This window comes from Quercus lobata, chromosome 2 (assembly GCF_001633185.2).
Source record: "Quercus lobata isolate SW786 chromosome 2, ValleyOak3.0 Primary Assembly, whole genome shotgun sequence".
Lineage (NCBI taxonomy): Eukaryota > Viridiplantae > Streptophyta > Magnoliopsida > Fagales > Fagaceae > Quercus > Quercus lobata.
Genome location: NC_044905.1, coordinates 67,168,335 through 67,177,705, shown reverse-complemented (window position 1 = coordinate 67,177,705; position 9,371 = coordinate 67,168,335).

Below are 9,371 nucleotides of genomic sequence, written 5' to 3'. Positions count from 1 at the left end.
TGCAGTAACTCTAGAGGTCTTGAAGTTTGAACACTTGTTATAGACGGATGTTTAGATTTTATCTGTTTACCTATCTGACATGGTCCACATATGCACTTATCTATCTTCTCAAACTTAGGTAAACCAACAACTACATCACATTTGGAAATCTTCTCTAGCTGCTTATGACTTCCATGCCCTAACCGTTGATGCCATAAATCAACTTGATCAATCTTTGCACTAAAGCACTTGTTGCTTATACTTGGTGTTAAATCATAGCAGTTGTCAGCTGTCCTTACACCAACACACATACAGTCACCTCCTCCATCAAGTATCTTACATTCATACTTAGTAAAGAGAACATTCAGTCCATTGTTGCAAATCTGATTGATGCTAAGTAAATTTGCCTTCAGTCTATCAATATACCAAACATCTTCAAAGACCAGCAACCCTGGAATGTCCACAGTTCCAATGCCTCTGATCACAGATTTGCTTCCATCTCCAAAAGTGACTTTCCCAATCTTTCCTTCAAAGAGAGTCTTGAATAATCCTTTGTTTCTTGTCATATGCCTAGAACAACCACTATCCAAATACCAAAGACAAGAATCACATGCCTTTAAAGCGGTTAAGGCAGTATAACACAAGTAATTATTATCACATGTGATAAGAGCAAGAAGTTCAAGGAAAGATTTAATAAAAGCAACAAGAGACAAATACAACAAGCAAGCAAGTTGATAAATAAACAAAAAGATTTTCCAAGAATCCATAACACAGGGATCAAGGATTAGCTCAGTGATCAAAAGATCAGCAACAAGAGAGCAACCCACTCTGATAACACTTGATAGTTTTTAGACCCCTTAAAAAAAAACACAATTGGATTAACCTAGGTAATTAGCCAAGTTACTACTTAGTCCAAATTCCAAATCTAAGTTATCACAATCATACAATCATATCATGCAAAGCAGCGGAAAGATAAATAACACAACGATATGATCACCTAGGAAACCAAACCGGTAAAAACTTGGGGAGGATTTAACCTAACTATCCTCAAGGTAAACCTGAATCCACTTTGAAAGAATCGAAGTTGTTCAACAGGACTTAGACCACTAACATCCTATTGCTACCCACCAGTAGAAACTTACTGACACGACCACGTGCAAGCTCCGAAACCACAGACTCCTTCTTTCTTGTATTCTCCAGTAAGTACAAGCACACCCGCTTGTGTTTCTTTAAGTTCTTATGGCAGAAACTGAATGATCATCAAGTTCTTGAATGAATCTCCTTCTTGATAATCCTAATTTTGTGTAAAGGAAAGCTCCTCACAGATCTCACAAGAGATTTACACAAACAGTAATATGAGCAACACTAAAACGTGGTTAGGGTTTGCCTTATATACTAGGGCAAAAACATAAAACCCTAAACGTTTTAAATAAGCCATGGCTGAGTTGGAATTCTGCAGAAAAAAGCATTCTACTCGAATTTTGATTGATTGAGCCTAAGATTCAATCGATCAAACCAGGCCGAAATGCTTTATTAAATCTGCATCAACTTAAATCCAACTTTACATAAACGAACCAACTTTGAGCAAGTCTAAACACGACTAAACATATTGTTTTGATCATGATTTGCCAACAATACATATTAGAGTTCTAAATACATAAGATCCTAAGTCTTTAGAACCTAACAGAGGAGTTTGCAGAGACCATGTTGGCCCTAGATCCTTGGTAAGTAAGGTCATCCGAACAAGTTATTTCTGACCTACTATGCAGGTAGATGCAGTAGAGCTCGTCAAGAAGTATGACAAGTGCCAAAGGTTCGCGAACGTCCAGTGACTTCCAGCCAGAGAAACTAACGACGATAGCATCCCTGTGGCTATTTGCACAATGGGGAATCGACATCATCGGCCCGTTGCCTCAAGGTAAAGGTCAGGTAAAATTCCTCCTAGTTGCTATTGATTATTTCACAAAGTGGGTCGAAGCAGAGGCATTAGCGACCATCACTGAAGCAAGAATCCAGAGCTTCATATGGAAGAATATAATTTGCAGGTTCGGGATTCCAAAGATGATCATATTAGATAATGGGCGGTAGTTCGACAACCAAGGCTTCAGAGATTTTTGTTCAGGCCTAGGCATCAAGAACTAGTTCTCATCCCTAAGGCATCCACAAGCGAATGGGCAGACGGAGGTGATGAATCGAACATTGCTCAGGATTATCAAAGCTAAACTAGACGACGCGAAAGGTGCCTGGCCAGAAGAGTTGCCCAACGTCTTGTGGGCCTACAGGACCATGACAAGAACCCTGACTGGAGAAACCTCTTTCAGACTCACCTATGGCATTGAAGCAATAATCCCAGTCGAGGTAGGAGTAGCCAGCATCAGGCGAGAGGTTCTGCACGAAGAAGACAACGACAATGGCGATCAGTTACGAATCAACTTGGATTGTCTAGACGAAGTAAGAGATAAAGCTTCTAGTAGAATGACGAAATACCTGCAGAAGATGGCCGAATACTACAACAAGAAGGTAAAGCTCAGATGACTTGATATAGGCAACCTCTTCTGGCGTAGGGTCACCATGGCAACTAGGGACTCAGCCCAGGAAAAGCTTGGCCCCACATGGGAAGGACCCTACCGAGTCGTCCACTACTCTAGGCAAGGCAACTATCACCTGGAGACCTTGGACGGACAGAAGCTCCCATGGCCATGGAACACTGAGCACCTAAAGAAGTACCACCAATAGATGTAACAAATAAATGTATCCATTCCTGAAATTAATAAAAGAATTATTCAGCTAATGTCTTTGTGCAAGCAGGTCTAATCAACTGTAAAATAAAAAATGGCTAAGTACCAAGATTCCGCCTTGACGGATGTAAGTTACTGACAAAGCCACAAATAAGACAAGATCCCTTAAATGGGTGTAAGTCACACAATAAAACGGTTAAGTAACAAGATTCCGCCTTGACGGATGTAAGTTACTAACGAAATCACAAATAAGACAAGATCCCTTAAATGGGTGTAAGTCACACAATAAAACGGCTAAGTAACAAGATTCTGCCTTGACGGATGTAAGTTACTAACGAAGCCATAAATAAGATAAGATCCCTTAAATGGGTGCATGTCATGCAATAAAATGACGAAGTAACAAGATTCCACCTTGACGGATGTAAGTTACTGACAAATCCATATGCAACGACAAAATCCCTAAGAGGATAAAAAAATTAAAAAAAAAAAATAAAGGACAAGAACCTTGCAACAAATCAAAACAAAGCTCAGGCTAAATCTGAGCTCCCTTGAAGAGTTGTGAGTTGCAAGGAATCAACTAAGTAGCATATCAACGATGGAGGAAGAAGAAAGTTACAACTAAAAATTTTGCTAAGTACAAGGCATGGACGAATGTAAGACATCACAAGCATATGATGAACCAGTAAATGAGCAGTCACAAATGCAAGTAAGTACACAGCCATAAATTTAATTAAAGGCCAAAAACAATGGACAGTTACCATTGTGTTCACATCTAAAGGCTCATAAACATTGGGCTATAAATATTGTTCTCAAGATAGATTAAAAGGAAATTGTTCTAAAATTAAATTTACAAAAAGCCCAAAACAAAACGTGCACCCAAAGAAACAAAAGAAAAGAGAAAATTTTCATAAGTATTAGGTTCAGGGGTCAGCAGCAATGTCATTGCCAGCAGCGGCGTCATCAGCAGGAGCCTTCTAAGGGACGTCCTCCTCAGGAGCGGAAGATTGGGCAGCCTCATCCATTGCCATCTCCTAGTCCACCACTTCAAGATCCAAGTTCTGCAGATCAACTCCAGTGGGATGCTTGACGAGGTATCTCCTCAGAAGCCCAAAACCTTTAAAGTACCAACTGAAGAGCATAGTGTTGTACTTGTTAGTTTGCTGGAAAGCTTCGACGGACCTGGCAGCAATAGTCTTAAGCTTCTCCTTAGTTGCCAAAAGCTGATCATCCTTCTCCAGAGTTAACTGACGCTTAGCTCAGAGATCGTCAATCAAGGTCCTGGTGTTTTCCTTTAAAGTGTTGGCCTCGTGCATGGAGTCGATGAGCTTCTTTTTCAGCGTAGAATTCTCCTTTTCCAAGGCCTCCATCCTGGATGTTAGGGACGCCACCTTGGCCTCCTGAGTGAGGTACTCAGAAGCAATATGGATGCTCTCCCCCAACACCTGAAAAGAAAGCTAAAGCCGTCAGTACCAAAAAAAAAAAAAAACTAAAAGACACAAGAGCAGTTTACCTGGACGAGCTTATGGACTTGCTGATTCGCGACCACGTGGAATGGCATGCTAGTAAAGACCTTCAGGTCCTCAGCAGTCATGACCCCATGCGCCTTGTCCACAGTCAGCCCTTCGTCGTCCTAGACGGTGGACGAGCGAGAATCGGCTTTTTCCTTCTCCTTGCCCGATATGAGCAACCTTTTTGATGAAGGAGTGGGGATTTCTTCAACCGAAGTGGCTGGAGAGGCCGTCCTCATAGTCTCAACACCGGAGATGATGGGAGTAGCAAAAGCAATTGGAATAACGGATGGACCTTTCCCCGTTACACGTACCCCCTTCTTCCCTATGCTGGACAGCGGCTCATCCTTCTTGGACCTCATCTTTGCATACGTATCCTTGTTAAACTTGGTCGTCATTTCTGCAAGAAGAAAACACTTGTCAAAAATCCAAATGTTTAAAAGAGAGTCAATATTGACGATCTCAAACACTGACGAACTCAATACTTACTCTTTTTTTCTTCAATGCCAAAACCTCGCAGAACGTAGGAAGATAGGTTGGGACCAAGATGATAGAAGGCAAGGGTCTGCGGATCTACCAGGTCGTCCCAATTTTCGATCGTCAGGGCGTACTCTATCGCCTTCTCAACACGCTCCTTATGCTTGCTTTTGAGCTTAGGCCGTCTCTTAACTGCACAAAACAAGAAGCAAAGGAATCAGTGACGATAATAGCAAATATAACAAAACTAGAAACGACAGGAAAAAATACTGACACACCTAAGGTCAGGGTTCCCCACCGACGAAGAAACCTCGGGATATCACCCCAATCCCTGTTGGAGGGAGTCTCAAAATCATCCCCGGACACAAAGAAAAATCTTGATTTCCAATACCTGAAGGACGACGGTAAACCCTTGACAATCCTTGTTTTCCTCTCCTAGGGCACTAACTCATAATACCCGTACTCTTTAGACCCTTTCAAACAATACATATGGACGAGCTCACCCACCTTAATCATATCCCCGATAGCGGCCAACCATATTTCCATACAGTTAACCACTATCCTCCATGAGTCAGGCATAAGCTGCCCGGGGGCAATACCAAAATGTTCCAAAAGCTCCATGATGAATGGGTGGATGGGGAACCTAAGGCCACAAATGAAGGCAGCCTCGTAGAAGCATACCTCACCAGGAAAAAAGTGGCAAGCCCTATTCTCGTCATTGGGCCAACAAACATGAACCCTTTCCGGAGATTGAAACCTATCTCTAAATCTACCCACGGTGTCAGCATCTAGCCCACACACCTCCTTAAGGGCGTAAGAAGCCCTAACCTCTTGAGGGGTAGAAACGGTAGTATCTCCCTTCACCGGGTCACCACTAGATGATAACCCAATGTCAAGTTCACTAGATCTAACCTCAGACATCGTCCCCCGCTCTCTTACCAAACCCTCAAACCAATCAATAGATTGATGAAGCAAAGGACACAACTCAGCCAATACAACGCCCAAATTGTTACCCTCAAAAACAAAGTCCTCGAGGTTTGGGAAAACACCTAAAGACCCCCCCAAACGGGCAAAAAGGAAAGAAATTGAGGGGCATGCTAACCTCACCTCAGAACTACTAACCATGGACACCCAGAAAAAACACAAAAGAAGGAGGTAAATACCAAAAATCCCAAAAGCCAGAAAACAAAGACAACCACAGCAAAGGAAAGAAAAAGGAAAAATTAGAAACTTACAATAGATTACAAAGAAAAAGAAAAAGGAAATAGAGGAAAAGGAAAAAGAGAAACATACGTCAAAAAGGTGCAGTGCAATTGGAAAAAGGAAGTCGCTAGAACAAAGTTGGAACAGTTGCAAGAACAAGCGAAGAAGAAGAGACTCGGAGCAATGAGTAAGGAAATTGGGAAAAGAGGAGGGGGAAATGAAAGGAAAAGGAAGTTTAAAAACTAAAGCCCAAACAACTGAAAAGCAATGGGAAACCTAAGGGTCATGCAAAAAACCCCATCGATCAGCACGCGCCAAATGGCCACGACACGTGTGGCACCGCCACTACGCATTTAATACAGCGCGAAATCCCAAGAGTCACTTACAGTCCAAAGACCTTTTATCTTCTATGGTTGTCATGACATGTCACGACGACCATAGAATCTAGGGGCAGCTGATGGGACTGACGAAATTGGCTACAGACGAGCTCAGCAAGACAGACGAGACCATTCCTCGAAGAAGTGCCTAACAAATGCCCACGTCACTGACGGAGATAGCCGGATCATTCAATGCCGCCAATAATACCTTGGACAGTTACAAAACCATTTGTACAGACCGTTGAGAGCATATTAAAGTCCCATTACTAGGTAGGAGGCGTTGCAAGAGGAAGGCATTAATATCACAATATCAATCACAATGGCTAGAATCCAAAGCAACATATATAAAACCCTCACATTGCCAACACAAGGTACACACAACGAAAAAACACTCTAAAAAGACACTGATTGTTATCATGCTATTTTGTTTCATTTTACAAAACACTTTCTTGTTCTAAATTTGGCATTGGAGACGTTGTGGCAGGCACCACACCGGTGACCACATTGGAAGGAGCAGTCTTTTCATTTACGCAGGTACCTAGACGAGAGCTCGGATCCATCTAGATGCATTCACCTCGACTGACGAAGTCACGCTTCATCAAAAGGCATAATAATTTAGGCATTGTTTTAGAGCAATTTAGTAAATTAGACACATATGTGAAGATGTAGACCACCTAGATAGAAAGACTCTTTGAAACTTCACCATTCACGTGTGGGAGGGAGGGGGGAGGGGGGGATTCATAAGCAAGAGAATGCTACAACAATCTCTCATTACAAAAATAGAGGGAGCTACAAAAGTGAATTTTTTAAAGCAGATTAGCTTGTGTAATTTGGTGTATAAGACAATCTTTAAGATCATAATGAATAGGTTTAATAGGATACTCCCAAAAAATGCTCTCTTTATGGCAAGGAGCTTTTGTCTGTAGAAGGATGATTCAAGACAACGCCATTATTGCACAAAATGTAATAGGGTATATGAGGAAAATAAAATGAAAACAAGGTTTAATAACTCTCAAAATTGATATGGAGAAAGACTATGACACAATGGAATAGAAATTCATTTTGGAAATTATGAAAAGGTTTAGGTTTCTCTGAGACTTGATTGCATCATTCTAGTTAAAGAATGCATCTCTATCCGAACATTCTTTGTTATGATAAATGGTTAATCCCTTTGGTATGATAAAGCTTGAAAGAGGTCTAAGGCAAGGTGACCCTCTCTTTCCCTTCCTTTTCATCATGAGTGTTGAAAATATTTTAAGACTCCTTTAGGTGGATGAACCAAATGAAGTATGTGGAGGTTCAATCTAGCCCATGGAGGCTTTAATGTAAGCCACTTGCAATTTACGAATGACTCAATTATTTTTGTTAAAGCAAACTGAGGAAATGTGGAGAAAGTATGGGAAAAACTTTCAAAGTACAAAGATTGGTTTGATTAAATTGTTAATTTTAAGAAATTCACAATCATGTTTAGCAAAAGCATCCCTCTCATAATAAAGAGTTAAACATGCAACTTCTTCAAACTCAAGTTAATGGAATTGCACTCTAAATCAAAATCAAGATTAAGAAACCAAGATCAAGTCAAAATTTTAGCATTTGAAAAGTTTTTCAAAATTATGATTCTTTAGTGGAAAAATAGAAAATGTAGTAGAAAAAAAATGTGGGGGAGGGTTCCATTTATAGAATAAAAGTGGAAAATTTGACACCAAAAGACCTTGGAGGCTTGATGGAAATGAGGGAGATGGTAACTATTTTATAGGAGAAAAGTGGCATGTGATGATTGTGAGTTGGCTCACGGTCATCGCTTGCCGTTTCAATTCTTGGTAATCCATCACTCGAATCAAAGGGAATTGAAAAATATTTGCATTAACACAAAAATTGTGTCGATCTAACAATCAGATTTTGAGCTAGTCCCCACTATATGTTATAACTGACCCCATCATTCTACAACCAATCTTGATGATCTACCATTTGATTTGATTGAAATTTGAAAAATATTTGTTTCAACATAACTATAGTTTTGATAACAATTGAATTTTGAGGTGAGTCGTGGCATGTGATCATCATGTGCTAGTTCAGAACTTGGTGATCCACCACTCAGTATGAAGGGAGTCAGACAATATTAACATTGGCACAAGTATCTTTTCTATCAGATAGTTAGGTCTTGAGATAAAGGTAGTTAAAGTTAGTTAAAATTGGTCAAACTTAGTAAAACTTGGTCAACATTTGTCAATTATTATATTTTGCTCTATAACTTTTGAAATTTGACCTAATTTGACGTAGTTTGACTAAATTTATCCAAGCATAAGCGTCTTTGAGGTTCTACTTCATATTTCAATTAGAATTAAATAAATTTTAATTCAATTTTAAAATTTAGTCAGGACAAAATTTATTACAAAGATGAGAAAACATTTTAACATCGAGAAAATAAATTTATTTAAAAAAAAAAATTAGAATCAATAAAATAAATTTATTTCCTGTTTTTCTTGAAATAATTTTTTTTCCTCGATTTTAAAGGTTTTCTCATTTTTGTGATATTCTGTTCGTTTTATATTTGATCTTGATAATCTGCTCCTCATTTCGAAGGGGATTTTTTTTTTTTTTTGGAGATAATTTCGGAGGGAATTAAAATGTCTTCGTATTGACATGAGAATTGTTTCGATTGAATGATCAGATTTTGGATTGAAGTAGATAGAAGTTTGGTTGAAATGGGTCAAAGTTGGTAAACTGGGCCGTAGGTTTCTTGTTCAATATATTTGGAGGGTTGTTGTGGGCCGAGCTCATTTCTTAGTTTTTGCATACTGCTAATTGGTTTCTTTTGGACAAAATGGAGTAGTTGAATTTTGAATTTAAGACAGTCATCTTTTTACCAGCCCATTAATGAAATTGAATCTTAAAGATGGCATTTCAACTTTCATCTTCAAAATGAGATTTCGACTACTCGCTATTGCATATTAGATCCAAGGTTGAAATTGCATATTTCATCCAAGAAATAAATCATATCTTCAAGATACGATTTTATGTTATACACCTGGTGTGCTCTCAACACCGTGACATGTGCCAGTTCACAAAGAAATCTTCCCTTTAATATC